Source organism: Schistocerca americana, chromosome 5, assembly GCF_021461395.2.
Source record: "Schistocerca americana isolate TAMUIC-IGC-003095 chromosome 5, iqSchAmer2.1, whole genome shotgun sequence".
Taxonomy (NCBI): domain Eukaryota; kingdom Metazoa; phylum Arthropoda; class Insecta; order Orthoptera; family Acrididae; genus Schistocerca; species Schistocerca americana.
Genome location: NC_060123.1, coordinates 208753387 through 208766935, shown reverse-complemented (window position 1 = coordinate 208766935; position 13549 = coordinate 208753387).

The window sequence follows — 13549 nt, the reverse complement described above, 5'->3', positions numbered from 1 at the left end:
ATGGGACTTAACGTCTATGGCCATCAGTCACCTAGAACTTAGAACTACTTAAATCTAACTAACCTAAGGACGTCACATAACACCCAGTCATTACGAGGCAGAGAAAATCCCTGACCCCGCCGGGAATCGAACCCGGGAACCCGGGCGTGGGAAGCGAGAACGCTACCGCACGACCACGAGCTGCGGACACTGCAGTGTTAAAGTATAATTAAATTTCTTACATCTAGTAAGATATAAAAAAATGACTGAACGGAAAGACCTTCAATTACATCACTTGATTAAAGTTGACTTCTATGTGGGTAGGTCGGAACAGATTCCCAAGAAATTGGTATGCCATTAAAGATGATGTAAAACGGAGATTTCACAAGCAACAACGTGAAATCATTTGAACAGAACCTGTTAAATGGAAGGTCCATACATTACACTTTTGAGGAGAGAAAGAAAAGAAGTGAAAGAACGAAGAGGTTGAAGGAAGAGAGGAAAAGAAAGGACAAGAAACCTTAAACGCCATACTGTTCGCAGTTGCCCAAATTAGACGGAAAAAAAAAGATTTAATAAGCGTGACCCAATCATAGGCTGATATTACTTATTCAGAAATTAATCTGCGGAGTATAAGCACATGTCGAGCAAGAATGATCGCAATATTTTTTTAAGACTAGTAACGTTTCGAGGTCAGAACAACAACTGTATAAACTGTAAATACCTTTGGTTTAATGTTACGATTTTATCACAGAAACACGCACAGTTACACAGTTTACAATGTGACAATGTTGCGACAGTTGTCAAAGGAACGCATCTCGTCCTCAGAAGGTGAAGTAATCCTAAACCCACTGAGGCGTAGCGCCTTCGCATCGCTCCTGTCACTTGTTAGGACGATATCGTTATAGGCATAAGTCATCGACAGATGTCACCAGCTGACATGGACCTGAGTTACAGAGCTGCACATAGTTGTACTAGTAGGCGGCAGAGGTCAGCAGTTGACGGACAGTGCTAGCAGTCGTAGTCAAAATAATGTTGTAAGGTTATGTTAGACTAATATTTATAATTGTTTTATATGTGTAGTAATTAGCAGTGTGAGTGTTGTATGACTGAAGAAGAACAGAAGTAAATGAAAATTGTTTTGTTTATTCACGAAGTACCAGTTAAACTATACAAGGGATTTACTATAGTTAAATGTGCAGTCAGTTTATGGTACTAATAAATCGTGAGTAGAACACAAATTAATCGGTAATTTCAGAAGGAGTAATTTTATATTTGATATTTTTCTAAATTTATTTATTTCGGAATTGCCATAGAAAGAAATGTTGTACAATGATTGGTGATTGAAGTAAAGCGCGGGTTAGCGCGGGATAATACTGCAACCTAATTTGCTGTTTGTGATATCAGCCAATCAGAAAAATGCAGGCCCGCGCCAATCTATGCTGGGAACAAAGCCTTTGGTGTGATCCAAGTAAGTTGGGGCTGAGGGTTCGAACTAGTAACAGGTCATTCGAAACAGCTTCGACGAAAGTACTATAAAATCGCGGAAAAATGCTAATTACGAGTTTGCGAAGTAGTACAAAGCGTATTTAAGTGAACAGTATAGTGAAAGTCGTGTGGAAATTCGGACGGAATATCAAAATGATTGATTTTGACTGTTAGTTAAAACCGCTTGGCGTGTTGTGCAATCTAAGACTGGAACAGGTATTACGTGTAGAGTAGAGTGCACAACATTTGAGCGAGCATTTTCATAACTAAACGATCTGGTGAACTCTATTAACTTCGGTAACGCGTGTAAATACCATAAACTGGCTACTTGTGTGATTGTGGTGTGCGTGGGAGCTTCACATTGTGTAGACACTTAGTACGGACTTGCAGCATTAACTGTGATCTTTATCGTAAAAATATACCTGAAAATTTATATTGCCAAGTTAAAACTTTTATTTCAGTACTAGCCACATCACGTTTACCGAACAATTCTATGAATGTTGCGACCTGCAATAAACAGTAGTGGTCTAGTAGTTTCTACCACAGCTTTTAGCTAGACAAATGAACATTGCTGGACCTTGGCAGGGCAATAAAAAGTAACGTGCCGCGCCGCACCGCCAGTGGTAAAATTTCCATTTGGAATTCCGAAACGCAGTGTTCTAAAGCTTCTTTCTGTCTTACTTGTGGTGGCCCGTTACTTGCCTTGTCCGGTCGCTGACTCCCGCCGCAGGATCCCTCCTAAGAGGTTTTCGTGGTGCCTACCATGGTGCAGCCTCTGCTTCTGCCCAATCTGCTTCCACACCAAAGGTTTCCTCTCGCTGCTTGTTTCACCACATGCATTACATAGAAGTGGTCTGTTAATACTGTCGACTGAGTGTCATCCCTTGTGCATTACATACTTATAGGCAAATCTGCTCATTAACGCCGAAGTAAGTTAGCTGTCATATTCACCTTCCCGTTACAATGTATAAAACTCTTATGTAAGTTGCGAAATTTATCTTCATTTATTCTGCCACCTTACAGACTGTTTTCAGTGTGAGGGAGACCGTTTATTTGAAAACACTTTTGTGGCTACGTGTACTTTGAAACAGTTAAATCTTCGGTAGTCAGCCAATTTTTGTTTCTCATTTATATTTATGAGTCAACGTTAGTGCAACGGTAGGTACAGCAATTCCCGTGAGATCACCAAAGTAAAGCACCACCTGGTGCGGTTGGTACCTGCATGGATCACCAGCCCGGCTGCCATGTGCTGTTGACCAGCCTGTGTGCACTGAGCACTATGATGCCAGTTGCTAGTTGACCGAGTAGTAGCAACTCCAGGTCACGAAACCTGACAATGGCCTAAAGAGCAGTACGTTGACCTCATGCCACTCCACATCCGCATCTGATGTCACCATTAGCCCGAGGATGACATGGCGGACATACTTTTTTGTTAGTATACGGTCAGTAGATGTCACCAGCCATGCAAGGTCAAAGGCCCAGTGATTCGAGCTCTGGCGGCATCAATGCCCCTACGCGAGGCCACTGAATGAGGGCGTGATGCTGCACCAGCACCCTTTGGTGACAAGGAGAGAGGATCGCTGTTTGCTGATGATGCTGCGGTGTACGGGAAGGTGTCGTCGTTGAGGCTCTGTAGGAGCATACAAGATGACTTGGACAGGATTTGTGATTGGTGTAAGGAATGGTAGCTAACTCTAAATATAGATAAACGTAAATTAATGCAGATGAATAGGAAAAGAATCCCGTAATGTTTGAAGACTCCACTAATAGTGTAGCGCTTGACACAGTCACGTCGATTAAATATTTGGGCGTAACATTGCAGAGCGATATGAAGTGGGACAAGCATGTAATGGGAGTTGCGGGGAAGGTGGATAGTCGTCTTCGGTTCATTGATAGAATTTTGGGAAGATGTGGTTTATCTGTAAAGGAGACCGCTTATAAAACACTAATACGACCGATTCTTGAGTACTGCTCAAGCGTTTCGGATCCCTATCAGGTCGGATTGAGGTAGAACATAGTAGCAATTCAGAGGCGGGCTGCTAGATTTGTTACTGGTAGGTTTGATCACCATGCGAGTGTTACGGAAATGCTTCAGGAACTCGGGTGGGAGTCTCTGGAGGAAAGGAGGCGTTCTTTTCGTGAATCGCTACTGAAGAAATTTAGAGAATCAGCATTTGAGGCTGACTGCAGTACAATTTTACTGCCGCCAACTTATATTTCGCGGAAAGACCACAAAGATAAGAGAGATTAGGGCTCGTACAGAGGCATATCGGCAGTCATTTTTCCCTCGTTCTGTTTGGGAGTGGAACAGGGAGAGAAGATGCGAGTTGTGGTACGAGGTACCCTCCGCCACGCACCGTATGGTGGATTGCGGAGTACGTATGTAGATGCAGTAGACGGGCAAAGGCTGTAGGCCGAATATGGAGCACCGTAGAAGACTGCACATTAGAGGGAAACAGGAAGTACGATCAAATGGAACGGATGTAATGGAACGCCTGGGGACCAGTTGTATGCTCAGCGGCCGACAAGGAGAGTGTTTGCACTGAGTAGTGGAATTACAGCACTCTCCGCTCTGTTTTCCATGGATTTGCCTGACCTGTCGCTTCCTAGAAGGAATACCTTTTGGCAGCATCTTGAACTATATTGGTGTGTTATACAGTACTTCCATAAACTTTTACTGCAAGTTGTCAACTATGGCAATTCGAGTTTTCACCTCCTGGTGCCGTCAACTCTTCATTATTATTATGCTTCCAAGATATTTAAATGCACTTACTTGGCTAATGGTAGCTTGCCCTACTTTAATATTGGACAGTCTGTGTCTTGTGCTGATGACCAAACTCTTTGTATTTGCTGTGTTTATTTGCATCCCATATTCCACACAAGCTTCATTCAGATCTTTAAGCATGTTATTCACTGTCTGCTCACTTTCTGCCATTAATACCATGTCATCAGCAAATCTATTCTCTTTCCACCAATACATGTTCCTCTTTTCCCATCCAACCCTTTCGCAATAATCTCTTCAATGTATGCGTTAAAGAGCAGTGGGGAAAGGGAACAACCTTGTACAACAGGTCCTCCTATGCTGCTTCCTTCTGACATTATATATCCAATCCTTACTTTCCGGTGTAAATATAGATTCTACACCAGTCGCCTCTCTTTCCAATCCACTCCTTTCCTCTTATGTGGCAAATTAGATAAAGGTCTAAGGAAAAGGGTCGGCAAATGTTTTGTCTGGAGTGTGGCACTACATGGGACGGGAAACATGGACGCTCAGACGAAAGGATGAAAAAAGCTTAGAAGCATTTGAGATGCGGATGTGAAGGAGAATGGACAAAATAAGCTGGATTGAAAGAGAGAGTAACGAAAGAGTATTGGAAAGGGTGGGTGAGAGAAGATGTCTGCTGAAGGTTGTAAGGGAAAGGAAAAATAACTGGTTGGGACGTTCATTGAGAAGTGAGTGCTTGCTAGCAGATGCTTTGGAAGGACTGGTTTGTGGGAGAAGACTGAGAGGAAGAACGAGATACAAAATGATAGACGACCTAAAGGGAAGAGGAAATTATGCAGACCTGAAGAGGATGGCAGAAGACCGAACAGCCTGCATAACTACCATGTGAAAACCTGCCTTTTGGCAGAACACTGATGATGATGATGATGATGATGATGATGATGATGTTGTCAACTATCTGCCCGATATGAATAGCAGTGTGCTCATAGGAGAGAGCAGATTTATTTCTGTGTAAATGTGTTTTTGGCCAGTGCTAGGAATGCTACAGATAATTGTGTGCATGTCAATTATGTTACAAAAATCACACCTGCTTCGGAATATGTCATGTTTATCATTCAGTGCAGTTGTGATTTAGTTTTTGGTAAATAAGAGTTACGTTATTGTACAAGGTAGTAAACTGCTTTTTTAGATTTCACGTTATGGCGGCACTATTGGTCGAACAGAGGTGAGAGCGGGAGTGGGTTATAGCGACCGACGGGAGGTTTGTATTCAATTGTTGTTCAGTTGCAATAATGCAATGGACACGTGAGGAGCGCTAGTTTTGTGTTGAAGTGTGTTTCTCGGATTCCCAGTCGATCATTGCAGTGCTGCGTGCTTTTTGTTTGCGATTTGCAGTACCCTTACGCGGATGTGTTCTTGGATGGCAATCAATTTTACATTCGATAAATGCATTCAGAACAACAGGGGATGTGTCGTCAGTACGAGGAGGACCCGAGAGAAGCGTCACAACACCACAAAGTGTGGAACGAGTTAGAGCAGCAGTACTGCGATCTCCCCCGAACCGCTCAGCTCGGAAACACGCACTTGCTCTTGGCATTTCAAGACGTTGTCTCCACCGGATTCTTCATAGTGAACTGAATCTTCACCCATATAAAATGTGCGTGGTCCAGCAATTGTCACTATGGAGTTATGTAACTCCCTACAATTAGAAATTAACAGGATAGCAAATTTCTCCCTCACATAGCGTTCGCTAATTGAAATGTCTAGCGTTAAAAGATGTGTATTCAACCAGTGAGCAAAATGGAGGCCCTCTCGATACAATAATAAACGGCAACTCTTGGTTGAAACACTTTTCAAACAGATATGCGTTACACTGTGTTGAAACTATGTATCAGTTATTTATTTAAGAGTGGCTTCAAAAGAGAATGGAATAGGATGCTACCTATTTCCTCAACAAGCAAATTTTCGGTTCAGTCTACGTACTCTTTAAATTTACTAGTAATATTACCCGTTTTTTTACTTCAGTTGTAACTATTTTTAACAAAACCAAACAGTCCTTTTATGATTTAGATTCAACATTACTGATACTGAGGCAAGTCTTAGGATTATGAACAGGATCGTAGTACAAGTTACGTGACTCAACACAGTAATTGTTTCGGAACACACGAAGATTAAATTCCACAGATACATTACGTCATAGCAAAGGAGACACTGATTCAAGCTCGTCTATAAATCTAATGGAACAGTAGATCGCCTGGAGGCGATGGTGTGTTGAGCTGCGGTTGCGACAGCGTTGACTAACACAGAGCAAGCGCGGTTCAGCGCAGGGATTTCCTTAATATAAATCTTTCCTCCCCTACCCAAACAGTATTGAGCAGCGCACAAACTCTCCACACTGCAGTAAGCTGTTGTGCGTTCACCTGAGGCTTATTTCTAGTAAAACTGCTGATGGTTTAGCTTCGCTTCCACTCCCAGGTGTCAACAGTTCATAGGTTAGCAACGGACTTAACGTCCATCCTTCTCTTGACACGCTCACCAAGCGTCCGTCTGCTTTGGAGCACTAATAATCTCCCTTAGACAGACTGACTTCTCTCCAATTTTTCCAATCCTAACAATATACTTTTTAATACATGAACTAGTAAACCACACAGGCCTATAAAAATGTTTATCACTACCACAACAAATGAAAAAAAAAACAATGCTCCTACCTACACAGTATTAATACAGTAATAGTTTTACTACTAGCACGAAGTTTTCGTCTAACATCATTCAAGAAGTTTTAGGAGAGCAGCCTGAAAATGGTAATAGTATCTCGCTATATCACTACTCTGCCCCATTGTCTATGAATCAGGATCAACCGTAACCATTGAAAGATTTCTACATCTGCGAAACACCGCTTACGTGGATTGGAACTGGTCACTGAATCAGACCTAGTCACAATGCAGTCAATTTTAATAAGATACAATGTTGGTGAAAATGCGCGCAACGTAACTGAAAAGCCAACAAGCTTGCGGCCCTAGAATTGAAACTGAAGTTGGGGAATCACAATTTTACTAAAAAAAAATTAATCGCAAATGATGAGGAAATTATTCAGTTTTTGAATAAGAATCAATTGCAGATTAACTTCTTGGCCCCCCCCTTCGGGTCCGGGGTAAGAATAGGCCCGAGGTATTCCAGCCTGTCGTAAGAGGCGACTAAAAGGAGTTTCAACCGTTTCGGCCTTCCGTGTGATGGTCCCCCTTGGGGTTTGACCTCCATTTTTCAAAATTCTACGGAAGTACGAGCCTTTTGGGGAAGGACACCTTACGTGGTGTACCACTGGTCCTAAGTGCAATAAGACCTTGGCACTCAGCATTGTTCCGGCGTTGTAACCATACCCACTATTCCTCAAATTGGGCCTAAACGCCTGATGGGTTGTGCAAGTTACGCCCATAGTGCGTCCCCATCTGCACCAGCGATCATGATGGACTTTCCATGGCACCAGAAATCCAGCACAGTAGCCAGCCCGTTGTGCTGGGGTCGTCATGTACCCTCTAGGTTGTAGCCCCCTGACAACACAGGGATCGTACTGCCGATACCTGAGCTGCACCCTCCCCACGTCGGCCAAGGAGTAGATGCCCGTCTCCTTGGGGCATCAGGACTCCCGGCAACGGTCATCCTGCCAGGTGGCACTTGCTGAGGCTGGGTGGCGCCCATGGGGAGAGCCCCTGGTCGGAGTGGGTGGTATCGGGGCGTACGTTTCGCAGATGAAACGTCAACACGTATCAGGTCGCTCTGCAGCCGAGTCTTTCAAAAGAAAAGGTACCGTTTCTAGTTCTAGTTCTGGTTCTCCTGCCCTTTCCCCCTTGGCCACTCCCTGGGAGGAGGGACAGGCCCGCCGGCTTGGGGCGAAGTACTTCCCCCGCTATTTGGTCTGTTCTCGAAACAATGGGGGAACGTTCGCCACCTCCAAGCCCATGTTCTTTGTTCAGCACATTGAGGACATCTTCGGGGAAATCGAGGCTCTCAGCAAGATGCGTTCAGGGTCCGTTCTTATCAACACCACCTTCGCCACACAGTCGGCGGCGCTCCAGGCGTGCGACCGCCTAGGGGACATCCCAGTGTCCATTGTCCCGCATCTGGCACTAAATAGGACGCAGGGGGTTATTTTTCATCGTGACCTCCTGCTACAATCTGATGAGGAGCTCAGGGCCAACCTGGTGCGCCGAGGCGTGCATTTCGTCCAGCGAGTCCAGCGCGGCCCCAAAGACCGTCGCATCGACACCAGGGCCTTTATCCTCGCCTTCGAGGGGGACGTTCTCCCGGAGAAGGTAAAGGTGATGTGCTACCGATGCGACGTGCGACCTTACGTCCCATCTCCTATGCGCTGTTTTCGGTGTTTGCGCTTTGGGCACATGTCGTCACAGTGTGAGGCTGAGCCCCTTTGTGGCGATTGTGGACGTCCTCTTCGTGAGGAACATACATGCAACCCACCACTTCGGTGCATTAATTGTCCTGGCATCCACTCGCCTAGATCCTCAGACTGCCCCGCATATCAGAAGGAGAAGAAGATACAAGAACTCAAAACTTTGGATCGGCTCTCTTATTCTGAGGCCAGGAAGAAGTATGACTGCCTCCATCCCGTGCCGTTGACCACTTCGTTTGCCTCAGTTGTGTCCACTCCTTCCGCGGTATCCTCACCCCTATCCTGTCCCCCCTCTGCCTCCTCCACCCCTCAGGGGGCTCTGCCTCCGCCTCCCAAATCCCTCCCTTCCAAATCCTCCTCCCCCGTGGCCCCCGCCCCCTCTGCCCCAGGGGCCACCCTTCCTCCTCCTCCTCTCCCCCCTCCACCTGAGAAGCGATCCTCTTCTCAGGCGTCCATCGGGGAAACGTTCCGGACCCCAGCTTCCGAGGTCCGGCGTTCCAAAACGGACCCCGCGCGTGAGGACCTTCTTCGGGTCCAGCCCACCATCCCTGTGCCTCCTCGGCCTTCCAAGAAGGCCTCCAAGAAGAAGGCTCTATCTCTCTCTCCACCCCAGAGCGTTTTGTCTGACGCTCCATCCGTGAGTCGCTGCTCCCGGCCGTCCTCAGTTTCGCCGGGACGCTCTGCTGCCAGGCGCTCAGCTGGCCTATCGTCGGCAAGTGATGCTGCCCCTCCTTCACAACCAGGGACAGCAGCCGCAGCTGGCGACGACTTGATGGAACCGGATTCGCCTCCCGCCGGTTGTAGCGTTGTTCCCTCGCAACCTGTCCCTCCGCGGCCGTCGAGGTGACCAGCTCTTCCCCCGTCTCGTTCCCCCAACTTTTTGACTAGCGATGGCCTTGTTACATTGGAATATAAGAGGTATTCGATCTACTCGGGAGGAATTACAACTGCTCCTCCGCCTGCACTGTCCGCTCGTCCTTGGTCTCCAGGAAACCAAGTTGCGCCTGACTGACCGTATTGCCTTTACCCACTATACCTCGGAGCGGTATGACCTCATCCCTGTGGACGGTATCCCAGCTCATGGTGGGGTCATGTTGCTCGTTCGGGACGATGTCTATTACCATCCCATCGACCACCCCACTCCAAGCAATAGCTGTCTGTATTACTCTTTCTGCTTTTACTTTTTCAGTTTGTACCATCTACACTCCACCGTCACCTGCTGTTAGTCGGTCTGACATGATGCACCTGATCGTTCAGCTTCCCCCGCCGTTTTTATTGTTTGGCGACTTCAATGCCCATCATCCCCTTTGGGGCTCTCCTGCATCCTGTCAAAGAGGCTCACTCTTGGCGGATATCTTCAACCATCTCAATCTTGTCTGCCTCAATACCGGCGCCCCGACTTTCCTCTCGGACTCTACTCATACCTACTCCCACTTGGACCTCTCGATCTGTTCTACCACTCTTGCCCGTCGGTTCGAGTGGTATGTCTTTTCTGACACCTATTCGAGCGACCACTTCCCCTGTGTCGTTCGTCTCCTGCACCACACCCCCATCCCCACGTCCTTCACGCTGGAACATACCGAAAGCTGACTGGGGACTTTACTCCTCCCTGGCGACCTTTCTGGTCCACGATTTTCTCAGTTGTGGCAGTCAGGTCGAATACCTCACGGCTGTTATCATCAATGCTGCCGAACGTTCCATTCCTCGTACTACTTCTTCTTCACGTCGCGTTTCCGTCCCCTGGTGGAACGAGGCTTGTCGGGACGCTATCCGTGCTCGACGACGTGCTTACCGCACCTTTCGCCGCCATCCTACGTTGGCGAATTGTATTGAATACAAACGACTCCGAGCGCAATGCCGTAGAGTCATCAAAGACAGCAAAAAAGCTTGTTGGGCCTCTTTCACCAGCTCCTTTAACAGTTTTACTCCCTCTTCCGTCGTTTGGGGTGGCCTGCGCCGGCTGTCGGGCATTAAGGCCCACTCCTCGGTACCTGGCCTGACCTCAGGTAATGAGGTCCTTGTTGATCCTGTGGCTGTCTCCAACGCCTTCGGCCGGTTTTTCGCGGAGGTTTCAAGCTCCGCCCATTACCACCCTGCCTTCCTTCCCAGGAAAGAGGCAGAAGAGGCTCGGCGACCTTCCTTCCACTCGCTGAATCTGGAAACTTATAATGCCCCCTTTACTATGCGGGAACTCGAACGTGCGCTTGCACTGTCCTGGTCCTCTGCTCTGGGGCCAGCTGCCATTCACGTTCAGATGCTGGCACACCTTTCTCCGGCGGGCAAAAGCTTCCTTCTTCGTACCTACAATCGCGTCTGGACCGAAGGTCAGGTCCCCATGCGTTGGCGTGACACCGTCGTCGTTCCTATACCCAAACCCGGGAAGGATAGACACCTTCCTTCTAGTTACCGCCCCATTTCTCTTACAAGCTGTGTATGTAAGGTGATGGAGCGCATGGTTAATGCTCGGTTAGTCTGGATTCTTGAATCGCGACGGCTACTTACTAATGTCCAATGCGGCTTTCGTCGCCGCCGCTCCGCTGTTGACCACCTTGTGACCTTGTCGACATTCATCATGAACAACTTTTTGCGAAGGCGCCAAACGGTAGCCATGTTCATCGACTTGGAGAAGGCTTATGATACCTGTTGGAGAGGAGGTATCCTCCGCACTATGCACAGGTGGGGCCTACGCGGTCGCCTGCCCCTTTTTATTGATTCCTTTTTAACGGATCGAAAGTTTAGGGTACGTGTGGGTTCCGTATTGTCCAACGTCTTCCTCCAGGAGAACGGAGTGCCTCAGGGCTCTGTCTTGAGTGTAGCCCTTTTTGCCATCGCGATCAATCCAATTATGGATTGTATTCCACCTAATGTCTCTGGCTCTCTCTTTGTCGATGACTTCGCGATCTACTGCAGTGCCCAGAGAACATGCCTCCTGGAGCACTGCCTTCAGCGTTGTCTAGACAGTCTCTACTCATGGAGCGTGGCAAATGGCTTCCGGTTCTCTGAAGAGAAGACGGTTTGTATTAACTTTTGGCGATATAAAGCGTTCCTTCCGCCATCCTTACATCTCGGTCCCGTTGTTCTCCCATTCGTGGAAACAACTAAGTTTCTAGGGCTCACGTTGGACAGGAAACTGTGTTGGTCTCCACATGTCTCTTAGTTGGCGGCCGGTTGTACACGTTCCCTTAATGTCCTCAGAGTTCTTAGCGGTTCATCTTGGGGAGCGGATCGCACTGTCCTGCTTCGCTTGTATCGGTCCGTTGTCTGATCGAAGCTGGATTATGGGAGCTTCGTCTACTCGTCTGCTCGGCCATCCCTCTTACGCCGGCTCAACTCCATCCACCATCGGGGGATACATCTTGCGACCGGAGCCTTCTACACCAGTCCTGTCGAGAGTCTTTATGCTGAAGCTGCCGATTTACCATTGACCTACCGGCGCGACGTACTGCTGTGTCGGTATGCCTGCCAGCTGTTGCCTATGCCTGACCACCCCTCTTACCAGTCCTTCTTCGCCGATTCTCTCGACCGTCAGTACGGGTTGTATGTGTCTGCCCTGCTGCCCCCCTGGAGTCCGCTTCCGTCGCCTGCTTCGACAATTGAATTTTACCCTCCCTACCACCTTCAGAGAGGGTGAGAGCCCGACACCACCTTGGCTCCAGACTTCGGTTCATATTTATCTCGACCTCAGCTCACTCCCGAAGGAGGGTACTCCGGCTGCAGTGTATTGCTCACGGTTTGTCGAACTTAGTGCTCGACTTGCCGGTCACACCTTTATTTACACTGATGGCTCCAAAACTGACGATGGTGTCGGCTGTGCCTTTGTCGTCGGGGCCGCCACCTTTAAATACCGGCTCCTCGACCAATGTTCGAGCTTTACAGCCGAGCTTTTTGCTCTCCATCAGGCCGTTCAGTATGCCCGCCGCCACCGCCATTCATCGTATGTACTCTGCTCTGACTCACTCAGTGCTCTTCAGAGCCTTGGAGCTCCCTATCCGGTCCATCCCTTGATTCAACGGATACAGCAGTCCCTCCATTCTTTCGCTGATAATGGTTCTCCTGTCAGCTTTCTGTGGGTTCCCGGACATGTAGGAGTGCCTGGGAATGAGGCTGCGGATGCTGCAGCCAAGGCTGCAGTCCTCCTGCCTCGGCCAGCCTCCCATTGTGTCGCGTCATCTGACGTTCGTGGGGATGTATGTAAGAGGCTTGTGTCGTTGTGGTGGGATGCTTGGTCATCCCTCCAAGGAAACAAGCTCCGGGCAGTAAAACCGCTCCCAACTGCTTGGACAACCTCCTCCCGACCATCTCGGCGAGAGGAGGTCCTTCTGACCAGGTTGCGGATTGGGCATTGCCGGTTTAGCCACCGCTACCTGCTCTCCGGTGACCCAGCCTCGCAGTGCCCTTGTGGTCAGGCATTAACAGTGCGCCATGTTTTATTGTCGTGTCCTCGTTTTAGTCAATTTCGTGTTGTCCTGTCCCTGCCATCTACTTTACCAGATGTTTTAGCTGATGATGCTCGAGCAGCTGCTCGTATTCTGCGTTTTATAACTTTGACTGGCTTGTCCAAAGACATCTAACCTTTTTACTTATTTTATCTGCATCTTTGTCAGGTCCTTCTGGTGCCCCCCCCCCCCCCCCCCATCCCCTTGAGTTTTACTAGATTCCATGTGCTCTAACAACAGTGACTGGGCGCTAATGACCTCAGTAGTTGAGCGCCCTTAAACCCCACAACAACAAAAAAAAAAAAACTTCTTGGCTTATTATAATTAAAATCCTGCTTAACATTAATCAATGAAAAATGTACGTAACTTTCGCCATGTTACTTCACAATACTGAACATAAAATCTTTCCAGACGTTACGAGTGGCAAAGTTACAAGAGTAATTTGGCTGCTTGTTCACTCCTGAAACTATATTGAAGGTGAATCCTGCCTAGATGCTGATTACAGAGGCTCACGGT